This window comes from Durio zibethinus, chromosome 8, assembly GCF_047325235.1.
Source record: "Durio zibethinus cultivar Kanyao isolate XHJ-2024 chromosome 8, ASM4732523v1, whole genome shotgun sequence".
NCBI classification, from domain to species: domain Eukaryota; kingdom Viridiplantae; phylum Streptophyta; class Magnoliopsida; order Malvales; family Malvaceae; genus Durio; species Durio zibethinus.
Genome location: NC_143169.1, coordinates 21,261,069 through 21,273,624, shown reverse-complemented (window position 1 = coordinate 21,273,624; position 12,556 = coordinate 21,261,069). Strand labels below are relative to the sequence as shown.

Here is a 12,556-nt window from a genome sequence, read left to right as displayed (position 1 = left end):
AATAACCTTGATCAAGATTTTGAAAAAGATTTATTTAGTACATGTTCTTAAGTTTTATATTTTGGTACTAAATATATAATATATTTTTCATAGTGTAAATAAACCTTTCTTTATTTTCATATTTCTCAAACCAAATCTATCTTTAAACATTATCTATTTGAGCTTAAATGAAAGTCCAATTATTATTTTTAAAGTGAACTTATTCATTTTAGACTTACTAAAATTTTGATAATATTGGTTTTGAGAAATAAATTAACTTAAAAAGTTGTTTTACAAGAACAAAGTTTTCCAACATTGAACTCATTTTATTTTTTTGTATTAATTCACAAAGCTTTTAATATTTGAATTTTAAATGGTTGGAAAGTTCTTTGAGTCTACTTTTTAGTGGATTAAACAAAATCAAAATCCAAATTTTCTAAGAAAAATTTTAAATTTTTACTAGACACTTTGGAGACACTTTATAGTTGTCTAAAAATTACACAAAGGGTAGATTTAAAAATTCACTATAATTCATACACATTAAATTAGGTGATGATTTTTATATAGAGAGAAAGCACCTTAAGTCTAGTTTTTAAATCTTTAAATGGTTTGTGATTTGAATTTGTATAACTCAAAATATAATCAAATTAGTAAGTAGAGTGCAAAACAGGAGACAACCATTTATCTTTAACAGGATCAATCCCCTCAGGGAATGGATCGATTGATTTTTCTTACAAATTACAGGTTTTTGCTCCTGGTTGAAGAAGGGATCGATCACCCCCTTGAATCAATCAATCCCTTCAATGAAAAGATCGATCAAGTAATGCTTGCATGGCATAAATTGGCTTCTAAAAGTGAACCAATAAATCCCTCATGAAAGGGATCGATTAGGTCTTGTTTTTCAAGCATGAAATAGGTAGCAAAAGTGAACCAATTGATCCCATTATGGGAAAGATCGATCGGGTATGCCTTGGAACAACTTCAATGGCCAGTTTTTCATGCTTTTAATGGCTATTTTCTTCTTCAAAGCATGCCCAAGGGCTAGCTCTTCAATTTCTCTATATATTGGCCACTTTAACACACCCAGAAGGTTGATGAATCAAGATAACAAGATCAAACAAGCCATATATTCATTCTCTCAAAGAAATCAAGAGTTTTAGAGCTTTAAAGTCTATATTTTTGTAGTTGTTGTATCCATATCATTATTATTGATTCATTCATCAAATTTTTTTATACTTCACTAGACAAACACTTAGCCTTTAAAGGTGTTTTAAGTTTACATTTTTATTAAGTGATTTTATAATTAAGACGTGAGGTATCCTCTTGAATTTGTAGATTGAGATATTGCTACTTAGCCTAAAAGGTAGAGAATGTAAGGTTTCTATCTTAAGCCTTAGAGAGAAAAAGATAGGGTTGTAATTTCAATTCAAGATTAGTGAGTTAAAGCCTTAGTGTGGACAACCAAAAAGAGATGACGTAGGTGCTTTATGGAAAAAGATCTAACTTCTATAAATCTTTGTGTTTGATTTCTTTGTCCCTATCTCTTTACCTTGCATTTGGTTTAAGATTATCAATTTATTATTATTTGCATCATATTTTAATATTGTTTTTAATTTTTCATTCAATTACTTTGAAATCATTACTTGAAAAAATTTTGGAAAGATCCAATTCACCCCCTCTTGGATCACTATCTCACCTATAAAGCTAATAATTAGTATCAGAGCTTTGATCTTTTTTTGTAGGTTTAATCACCTTAAGTAAAGATCCTATGGCTCAATTTAGGTTCCAAGATGGTGAGGAAGTCCTTAAAGCTCTCATGTTCGATAAATATGAATTTTGTAAAGGAAAAATAAGGATAAAGATGTTCATTGTGGTTCAAGATTTTAGAGCATGGAATGTGATGAAAAAAGGGTTTTCAACTTTTTCCAAAGATGCAAAATATATGAAGCAAATAATAGATTATGCAAAGGCCAAGTGCATTCTCTATGGAGCTTTAGATATTACAACTTCAACTTCGTCTCAAAATGCTCAACCACAAATGATATATGGAGAAAGTTCGATGAGCTACATGAAAGATAAATTTTCAACCAACATGCATCATGTTTTATGGCTATTGAGGAACCAAATGTAACCTCTAACTCTTGTGATTCAAACTTTTATACTTTTGATGAGTTACAAGATGCTTACAATGTTTAGTAATTGAGTTTAAAAATATGCATTTAAAACATAAGAAAATGATTTCAAAATTAAAAGTTGAAAATAATTTTTTAATGAATACAAAGAATGATTTGGAAAAACAAAATAAAAAGTTGAAAATAGATTTAAAAACCTCTTAAAGTATAAATGACTTTTTTAAAAAAGAAAATTTTGATTTGAAAAAGAAATTTAATGAATTGATGAATGAAAAACAAAAGCTTTAAAAGAGCTCATTAAGTACTAAAATCATTAAATGTAATTTTTGTAATTTTTGTAATTTTCATGGTCATACTATATATACTTGTCCCATAAAGAGAAAAGTTTTATTTAGAATTAGGCAAGTATGGGTTCCTAAAAGAACAAGAGACTTGGTAACTAACTCTCAAGGATCCAAAGCAATTTAGATACCAAAAATCAAATGAGATTGTCTCTCGTAGGTGTGCTAGAGCAAAGAGCTACAATGTGAGATTAAAGATTGAATACTCTAGACACACAATGGATATGAGTAACCTTTAAACTTTTATTTGAAGAGAATTTTAATTTGGTTACCTATTATTGATGAAATTTGAATGCTTGATTGATTATGCAAAATTTGATTTACATTGATTACAAGACATATATTGCATAATCTTGAGAAAATGTGAGCTTGAATTGAATATAAATTTATTTTACTCTTAAATATGTTTGAGATGCTTGTTGAAATTGTTTGTGGTGTTAAATTGCTTGAGCATAATTTTGTTGATGAATTTTTTATTGATACTTGGTGTGATTATTTATGTGCTAGATTATTTTTATATTTATGCACAAACTTAGAGGGGGCACTCAAAGCTTAATGATTTTGAACTTTATATTTTGTTTTGAAAATGATTTTTGCTAGAGTCAAGCCTTAAAATATGAAATTTGTTTTAACAAGTTTTTAATTGTAAAATAAATTTAAATATCTTGAATTCAATGCTTTAAACTTGCTCAAACAAAGAAATTTTGAATAACTTGCATTAGTTTTAATTTTTCATAGTATTACATGCAAGTTTCAAAGGATTTTGGAGCTTAAAATATTAAATATTATTTTTAAACATTCATGGCCATAAAAACCATTTGACCTTTTTCAAAGTGTGATATAAAAACTTTTCTAAATAGTTTGAAGAGCTTAAATGTTTGTTTAAACATATTTGCCCATCTTAATAGCCTTTTTCAAAAAAATATAGGATTAGGAGTTGACTTTTTTATTTTCTTATTTCTAATGCCAAATGATCACTTAAACAACTTTGTTTTGTCATTTGAAATTTGTTGGAATGGTTCAAGTTGGTTAAAAATGAGCTTGAGATTTATTAAGGTACTTTTCAAGCAAAAATGAGATTTAAAGTGCAAAAATCAAAATACTAGACATAATAAGCTTTGAATGATTTATCTTATGGTATTTTGCATAAATATACTTGTTTGAATGATTTTAGCATGATGAAAATGATTTTTTGTGATTTTTATGCATATTGATTTGTAATTATTGAACATGCTTATATGGTCATGTTGATTAAAATTACTAAATTTGTTCTCAATGCTTGGATAGTGTGAAATATTTTTTAAACTTGATTGTTATATTCTAAATTGTTATAACTCTTGATTTGTGAATTGATGAACATCTTGTACTTAAGTGATATATATATTGATTCTTTGTTCGTTTATGTTTTTTGTCAAGGTATGTACTCATATGATGATTAGTTCAACTTGATTTTAATACTTGTGATTTGAAAGTATTATCTTTTTTTTTTTAATTTGTCAAATATTTTTGTGAAATATGCTTTTTTTTTGGCTAAATGTTTTATTAATTTTGTGAAATATTTTAGATCTTGTGCCCAATTGATATATCACTTGATTTGTGATTTTAAATATGATGAACTGCTTGCTTGTAATGATATGTGTTACTGGTTCATCTATTGTTCTTATCAAGTGTGTGTGTATATATGATAAATGTAATTTTTCTTGACTTGACATTATTACAATATGACTTAAGTATATAAATTTCTTATGATGCTTATTTTTAGCTTAAGTCATTATTGATTATGGCCTATAATTTGTGTAGACCTATTTATGCTTTTGTACTAAAATTTTCTTAAATATGTTTTTGATGATAAATATGTCTTTATTGAGTTTTTAGTTTTTATATGTCCTAAAATTTATTTTGACATATTCTTTGGTGATTTATTGAATATACATGAATATTGAATAAGTCTATTTTGTGCTCATGAATGATCTAAAATGTTTGATTTTTACACATTACATGAGAACTTTTACTTTAGTGCCATTGTTGTGCTATTTAATGTTTAAATTGATATATGACCTCTAGCTTAAGTATATATCTCCCTTGTAATTGACAACTTGTGCTCAATAAATAAATTTTTTTTTTGCCTATAATGATTTAAAATATGGAAATATTTTCTAACAATTGATATAATATTTATCAATTGATTTTCTTGATGCTTTTAATGAAAATCCTTTGTAAAGGAATTTTTTTAAGTTTATGCTAGGAGAACTTGAAATGAGTATAAATGAACTAACATTTTTTAGATTTTAAGTGAAACAAGCAAAGTAAGTTATCTTCATCAATCAAGCCTAAGTACATCAAAGACTTAGCTCAAATGATGCAAAATGGAGGATTCAAACCTGCACTTAACTACAATAAGCACAATAACATGGCTTGATAAGGATTGAGATAATTGTATTGAATCTATGTTATATGCCTATAATTTATAATGTTTAATGCATGATTTGATAAATGCTTGCTTTTATATGTGCAAAAATGAGATATTGAGTTTGAATTTGTGAACACTTTACACAAATTAATCACCAAGCTACTTCATGAAATTTGTCTTAACTTTGTTAAATGCTTAGATTGATTAATATTCATACCAAGCTCTTGATTGCTTTGATTAATAGTTTTTATTGCATGAATATTTGTTTGAATCTTTGGACATGTATATGAGTTGAATATATTGATTTTTTGATATTTCAATTGTCTTGACTCATGGATTATGAACTTCCAATGAAATTTTATATACATGTTCATTGATTGAGTTTATTGAGATAGCATGTACCAAATTGTGTCTAAATTCTTGCATTTTTTTAATTAGGTATATTGCTTATGCACTTTGCATATACTTGTACGATTTTGATTGAAATATATGATTGAATACTTGCATATGTTTGAGTTAAGTACTTTGCTATGCATTGAAATAATTTGGATTATAATTAAATAATTATGCTTTCATTATTTCTTTGTTATAGCATATGTGCTCATCATATTTAAAAAATCATGCTTATATAATCTTTGTTAGGACATGATGATTGAACTTCATTGCTCATTAGTACTTATGATTTATTATATACATTGAGCTTTTGGTTCTTGTTTGGATAGGATAGCTTATGAAAGATTACTATTATCCTTTATGCTTGTTTTGAATAAATCTTTCATATGCTTGAAGTATGTGTGCTTTATGAAAATTGTTGAATAAAATTGCTAACAATTGGTATTAAAATTACCAAAGATTTTTTTAACTTTCATTTATGCTTATTTATGTGCTTATCCTTGATATAGCTTATACCTTTCTGCAAAATTGTGTGTGCCTTAAATTGATTAATCCTCATTTTGAAAAGGAGAAAAAATTTTAGAATACAATTTTGCTTGATTTATTGTGTGATAACAATTGGTATACTTTATGATAACATATCTTTAACAATTGGTATCCATAACAATTGGTATGAGCTGGTATGCATGTGCTTGAATTTATGCTTAATTGTTACTGATGTTTTAGGTTCTAAGCACATCTTACACTAACATGATTTATAAGTAGGTTGCATATCATTCATTATCCTTTGCTCATAAATTTCATGTAGTAAATTTGATGACTTATGCTAAAATGCTAAAATTGGATACATTTATGCTTTTGTGCTTTAATACATGTATGTGAACTTCATTGTGCATATTACACTTGGTTACATACATTCAAAATACTCTTGATATTATTGGTATCAAGCATTTTGTCAAGCATTTTGTCTCAAGCCTTGAATTAATCTCTCTTTCTTTTAAAATGAAAAAAAATGAGAAAGAGTTTAGAGATATTTTTTCTTATATGCTTATAGCAATTAATATAAGAGCTTAAACATTTGGTATAAAAAGCTTAAACCAAAAAAAAAGAGAAAAATATTTCATGAATATATTTGTTAATGATGCCTCTTTGTGTTTATTTGCTCATTAATATGCTCGTGCCTTTTTGCTATAACAAAAAGGGAGAAAAATATCATATGGACAAATTTGCTTGTGCTTAATATGCAAACGTTTTATTATTCTTATTTCATATATTTGACTAACATATATTTATTGAGTTGTGTGGATTAGAATGCATAAATTGAGGGGAAGTTTTGCCTTGCATTGTTTAAGATAGAGTTTTTCAAAATGCTTTTCAAAATCTTAAATGTTTCAAAGGAAGTTTTTTATTAAGCAAATTTATCTTTAAGTTTTTTCATATAAAAAAATGGGAGATGTTAGCCTTGAATTGATCCTTATTTTGAAATGACAAAACAGTAAGCTAAATAACCTTAATCAAGATTTTTAAAAAAATTTATTTAGTACATATTCTTAAGTTTTCTATTTTGGTACTAAATAAATAATATGTTTTTCATAGTGTAAACAAACATTTCTTGTTTTCATAAAGTCCAATTGTTGTTTTTAAAGTGAAGTTATTCATTTTGGACTTAATATAATTTTGATAATATTGGTTTTGAGAAATAAATTAACTTAAGAAAGTTGTTTTACAAGAACAAAGTTTTCCAACATTGAACTTGTTTTATTTTTTTGTATTAATTCACAAAGCTTTAATATTTGAATTTTATATGGTTGGAAAGCTCTTTAAGTCTACTTTCTAATGGATTAAACATAATCCAAATCCTAATTTTCTAAGAAAAGATTTTGAATTTTTACTAGACACTTTATAGTTATCTAAAAACTACACAAGTGGTAGTTTTGAAATTTTATATAATTCGTACATAATGAATTATGTGAATTTTATATAAATTGAAAGCTCTTTAAGTCTAGTTTCTAAATCTTCAAACGGTTTGTAACTTGGATTTGTATAACTCAAGATATGACCAAATTAGTGAATATAGTTCAAAACAGAAGACAACCATCTAGCTTTGATAGGATCGATGCCCTCAAGGAAGGGATTGATTGATTTTTCTTACAGAATACAGATTTGTACTCTTGGTTGAAGAAAGGATTGATCACCTTATGTAAGGGATTGATCACCCCCTTGAACCAATCGATCCCTTCAAAGAAGAAATCGATCGGGTAATGCTTGCAATGAGTGAATTAGCTTCCAAAAGTGAACCAATCGATCCCCTCATGGAAGGGATTGATCAGGTTTTGGTTTGCAAGCGTGAAATAGGCAGCAAAAATGAACCAATTGACCCCTTCATGGAAAGGATCAATCGGGTATGCCTTGGAACAACTCCAACGCCTAGTTTCTCATGCTTTCAACGATTATTTTATTCTCCCAAGCATCCCCAATGGCTAGCTCTTTAATTTTTCTATTTATTGGCCACTCCAACACACTAAGAAGGTTGATGAATGAAGAGAGCAAGATCAAACAAGCCATATATTCATTCTCTCAAATAAATCAAGTGTTTTAGAGCTTTAAAGTCTACATTTTAGTATTTGTTGTATCCAAATCATTGTTGTTGATTCATTCATCAATTTTTTTTGTACTTCATTAGGTAAACACTTAGCCTTTGAGAGGTGTTTTAAGTTTACATTTTTGTTAAGTGATTTTATAATTAAGAGATGAGATATCTTCTTGAATTTATGGATTGAGAGGTTGTTACTTAGCCTAGAAGGTAGAAAGTATAAAGTTTCTATCTTAAGCCTTGAAAAGAAAAAGATAGGGTTGTAATTTCAATTCAAAATTAGTGGATTAAAGCCTTGGTGTGGACAACCAAAAAGAGAGGATATAGGTGCATTGTAGAGAAGAACCGAACCTTTATAAATCTTTGTATTTAATTTCTCTATCTCTATCTCTTTACCTTACATTTGGTTTAAGATTATCAATTTATTGTTATTTGCATCATATTTAGATATTATTTTTAATTTTCCATTTAATTACTTTAAAATCATTGTTTGAAAAGAATTTGGAGAGATCCAATTCATCCTCTTTCTTTTTCACCTATAAAGCTAACACATCGTAAAACCATACCCGTTTTATGAAACACTGAAACGGAGACCAAAATTGGTGGTTTAAAGTGATCGATTTTTGGCCCGAAACCAAAGAATGAGGCTCGAAATCAATAAAAAAAAGAAGGGCCCAATGACGAGTTTAATTCATAGCCTAATCATGATCCATGAGTAACCCATTCTAAAGGGCCCACTTGGAAGCTCCAAATAGGCCCAACTACCAAAAAAAGACAAGCTCAATTTGGTCATTAAAAAATGACCCAAAACCAAACCAAAGTAAGAAGCCCATTTGGATTTGTTTAAAAGGCTTTATGCATGGGATTTTTATATGGGACTTTGTCTTGGATAAAAAAGAGGAGAATAGATCATATAAGGGCTATGGAAGGTTAAAATGGCAAAACCAAAAAGTGTAACAAAAAAAGGATCAACCGAAAATACCATTTTAGCCTTGCATGAAAAAATAAAGTAAAAAATTTTGGCATGGAACAAGCTGAAGACCAGAGCACTAACAACCTATAAGAGACAAAATAGAGGGTCAGTGGCCATTAGTGGAGTAGAAAGAAAAAGACAAAAGGAAAAATTTAGGTAGCAAGAAGTAAAGGGTATAAAAGGAGTTGACTAGGGAGAGTTTGAGAGGAGGGCCTTCTGTTTGAAGAAAAAAAAAGAAAAAGAAACCTAAAGGGAGAATATTTGTGTAACCAAATAAAAAGAAGAGCAAAGAGAAAAGAATCGGGGAACTATCAACGGAATGAAAAGAAAGACTAAGGAAGAACCATAAGTGAAAAAGGTAGTATTTTTGTTTACCTTGAATATTCTTATATGCCAAACTTTCCTTTTTATTAAAAAAAAAAATGAAATCACTTTTAGGTTCCCTTGTATAAAGTTATATATTTCTCATGCAAATTTATTAAAAAAATTTAAGTTGCCATTTTCCTATCCGATCTTACCCATATGTGACCACAATGCCAACCGTAAACAATAAAAGTAAGCTGTTTTCTTTTCTTTTTTAAGCCTAAACTTCCACAAAAGCATCTTACTTTCTTTTAATGTTTTTATTACAAAAAATGATAAATAAAAAGAAAAACCTATTTCATTTTCTTCCTTTTATGTTTAGTTTGTATTAGAGAATGCAAAAAAAAAAAAGGTTTTTTGACTCAAAATCTAGTGTACTTCCTTTCATGTGTAATTTGCATCTATTAGTGCTAAAAGAGAATGGTTCCTGGACTTTAAAATCTTTTTTTTCTTCCTTCTATGAAATGCTAAAAACCCTACTGTTCTTAGGCACTTTCTTTGCTTTTTTTTACAAAACGTGAAAAATCATGGATTTTGAATCTTCACACCTAACCTTTCTAAAGAAAACTATACCTTTCTTGCTTTCTTTTATGAAATGTAAAAAGCCATGGGTCATTTTGGAGGCATATTGTCAAAAAACCAAAAAAAAGGTTCGTTGGCACTAGGTTTTGAACTTTTAGGCTTTGTTCTTAAAAAAAAAAAAAATGATGTTGTAAGAGATCCAAAGCTCCAAAACTAACCTTGAATGCAAGTTCAGTTTTTATTTTCTTTCATTTTCCTACATGTGCTTTATTCACAGAGTTTGTTCATAGGGTATGGGAAGGAAAGTTCAAAACTTTTCATGCTTATCTCTTTTGCATGGTGGTTGTTCATGAAAATGTTTTAAATCAACTTATAATTCCAACGCCCCACCGTGAAAATCATGTGAAAGGTGGGAGTTATACTACTGTTATAAGCGAAAAAAGAGCCTTCATAGTTGGCCTTACGAACCGGGGGTATATAGCTTTTCTTTTCACTTTCTTTTGCTTGCAAAAAGATACTGCCATTCAAACCTCTTCATTGTTTGGGAAAATGGCATGGGATTCAATTTTCTAGGTTTTCCATTCCTTCATAAAAATCACCCTTACCGTTTCATCCTTTATCAGTTGTTCCCATATAATTTCTTTCTTTTTTCTGATGGACATTGCATTGATTCAGTTTTTCATGTGAATGGTCATGTTAGTATAATTCTTGCTGGTCATCTTTAAGAACCTATATGGTTGCTAAATAGGTAAAATAGAGGCAGGCTTTAGAGGATTTAAAGTCAAAACCTAAAGAATAAAAGAATAAAAAAAAAAAATTTTTGCTTGCTTGGTAACTATCCAACCTTTTGTTTAGGCATGTCTTAGCTTGTTTTTCTTGTCTTGGTCTGATTTTTGCACCTTTTTGTATGAATCTTCTTTGTTCTGCTAGGCTTGTAAAAGTCTATAGGTAGCTTTATGATGTGAATTTATATCAAAATGGCATTTACATAATGAGAAAGTCAACAAAGTTGATATACTTGTCAGAAGATTGATGGTGGGGTTTTGAAATTGTATATTTATTTCGTCATTTTAATCCTTGCTTACAAGATGAAGATTTTTTTTTATGCGTTTCTTCTTTTATTTGAATGTGGATTATCTTTGTTGTTATGTTTGGTTAGCATAATAATTTGCATTATAATTATGTTATGGAAGCAACATGTTGTTCATTTTGTTTTTATAACGGTTTTGTTGAATTTATATTTTTATATAAAATAAAATATATATATATAAATAAATATTTAATAATACTAAATTGAATGAAAATTTTCAATGACGAGAGATTTTAAAGAAATCCGAGTAGTGATTCTTTAAAATCTCTAGATAAAAATATTTTTCTAAAAAATACTACTAAAGTAATAGAGTATTTAAAAAAATATTTAATACAAAAGATTTTCATTCATTTGGTTTTCTAAAATTGTGTTAGATGTTGATAAAATAATATATAATTACTCTTTTAGTAATGAAATTAACATAATAATACATGAATATTGTGATTAATTAATTTTGCCTTTCAAAAAATTTAGTTCATTAAAAATAATAATAATTAAAAAAATTAGAATTAGAATGAAATTAAACAAGGAGGAAAAAAATTAAACAAAATATCTAATAATAGGATTTTAAGGAAGTTCGAGTAGAGATTCCTAAGAGATCCTTAGGTGAAAAAATTCTTCTAAAATACCACCAAAGTATCGAGATATCTAGAAAAATTTTTAATAAAAGATTTTGTTTACTTTGTTCCTTTCAAAAAATTCTTAGTGGTAATTGTGAAATAATTAAAAAAGATTAAAATACAATTAAAACGAGTAACGAAAAGTATAATATAAAGAAAATAAGTGTTATATATTTTTCATGTGCATATTCTATTTTATTGTTTGCATTACATAATCTTGAAAGTAATAGAATTTTCGATAATAGGACTCTGAAAAATTCGAGTAGTGATTCTCAAAAATTTCTTAAGTGAGAAAAATCTTTTAAAAATTGTTAAAGTATTGGAATATTTATAAATCTCTTTTCAATATGAAAAATTTTCATTCTTTAATTTGAACAATTTTTTTAATAAATAATAGTGTATTTTTAAAGAAATAAATATATTTGTAGATAATTATACTATTACATGACTTTTAATAATTTTTGTAAAAAAAAAACAAACAAAAAATCTTCGAGATTGAGCTTCTAAAGAAATTCGAGTAGTAATTATTTAAGAATCTTTAGATAAAAAAATCTATCTAAAATACCATCAATGTATTAGAGCATTTAAATTAATTTTCGATAAAGATTTCTCTTTTTTTTTTTATATAAATGGCATAAAAATTAGTTTTAAAAAAAATACTATTTGTTTTAAAATTATAGATATTATATTTTATGTTTTTTTAAATATAAATATTGGAAATAAATAGAAACCACCGATGATAGAATATTGAAAAATTTAAAGTAATAATTCTTAAATATTTCTTAGGCGAGATGGTTCATTTTAATATTATCAAAGTATTGAAATGTTTTTAAGAATTTTTCAATATGTAAGGTTCCTATTTATTTTTCAAGCATAGTAAAAATAAAAATATGTTTTTAAAGAAATTTTAAAAAATTAAATTTTAAATACCAAAATTAAAACTATTTTATTCAATATTAAAATATAACACGTAATTAATTGGTACCATTTTAAATGAACACTATGAAAATGCTAATCATTTCTCACGCGTAATCAACTTCTGAACCCAAATTATTTTCGTAAACCCCAAATATTATCTTTTTAATAAATTTTAATTAATTTTAAAATTTTATTAAAATGATAAGTTTTAATAAGTGATGA

General features: G+C 27.0%; 1 pseudogene; it reads left to right on the top strand.

Annotated features, from left to right (window-relative positions):
* LOC111278420 (protein NRT1/ PTR FAMILY 1.2-like) overlaps positions 1 to 12,556 on the top strand; it is a 32,080-nt pseudogene that overhangs the window by 17,338 nt on the left and 2,186 nt on the right.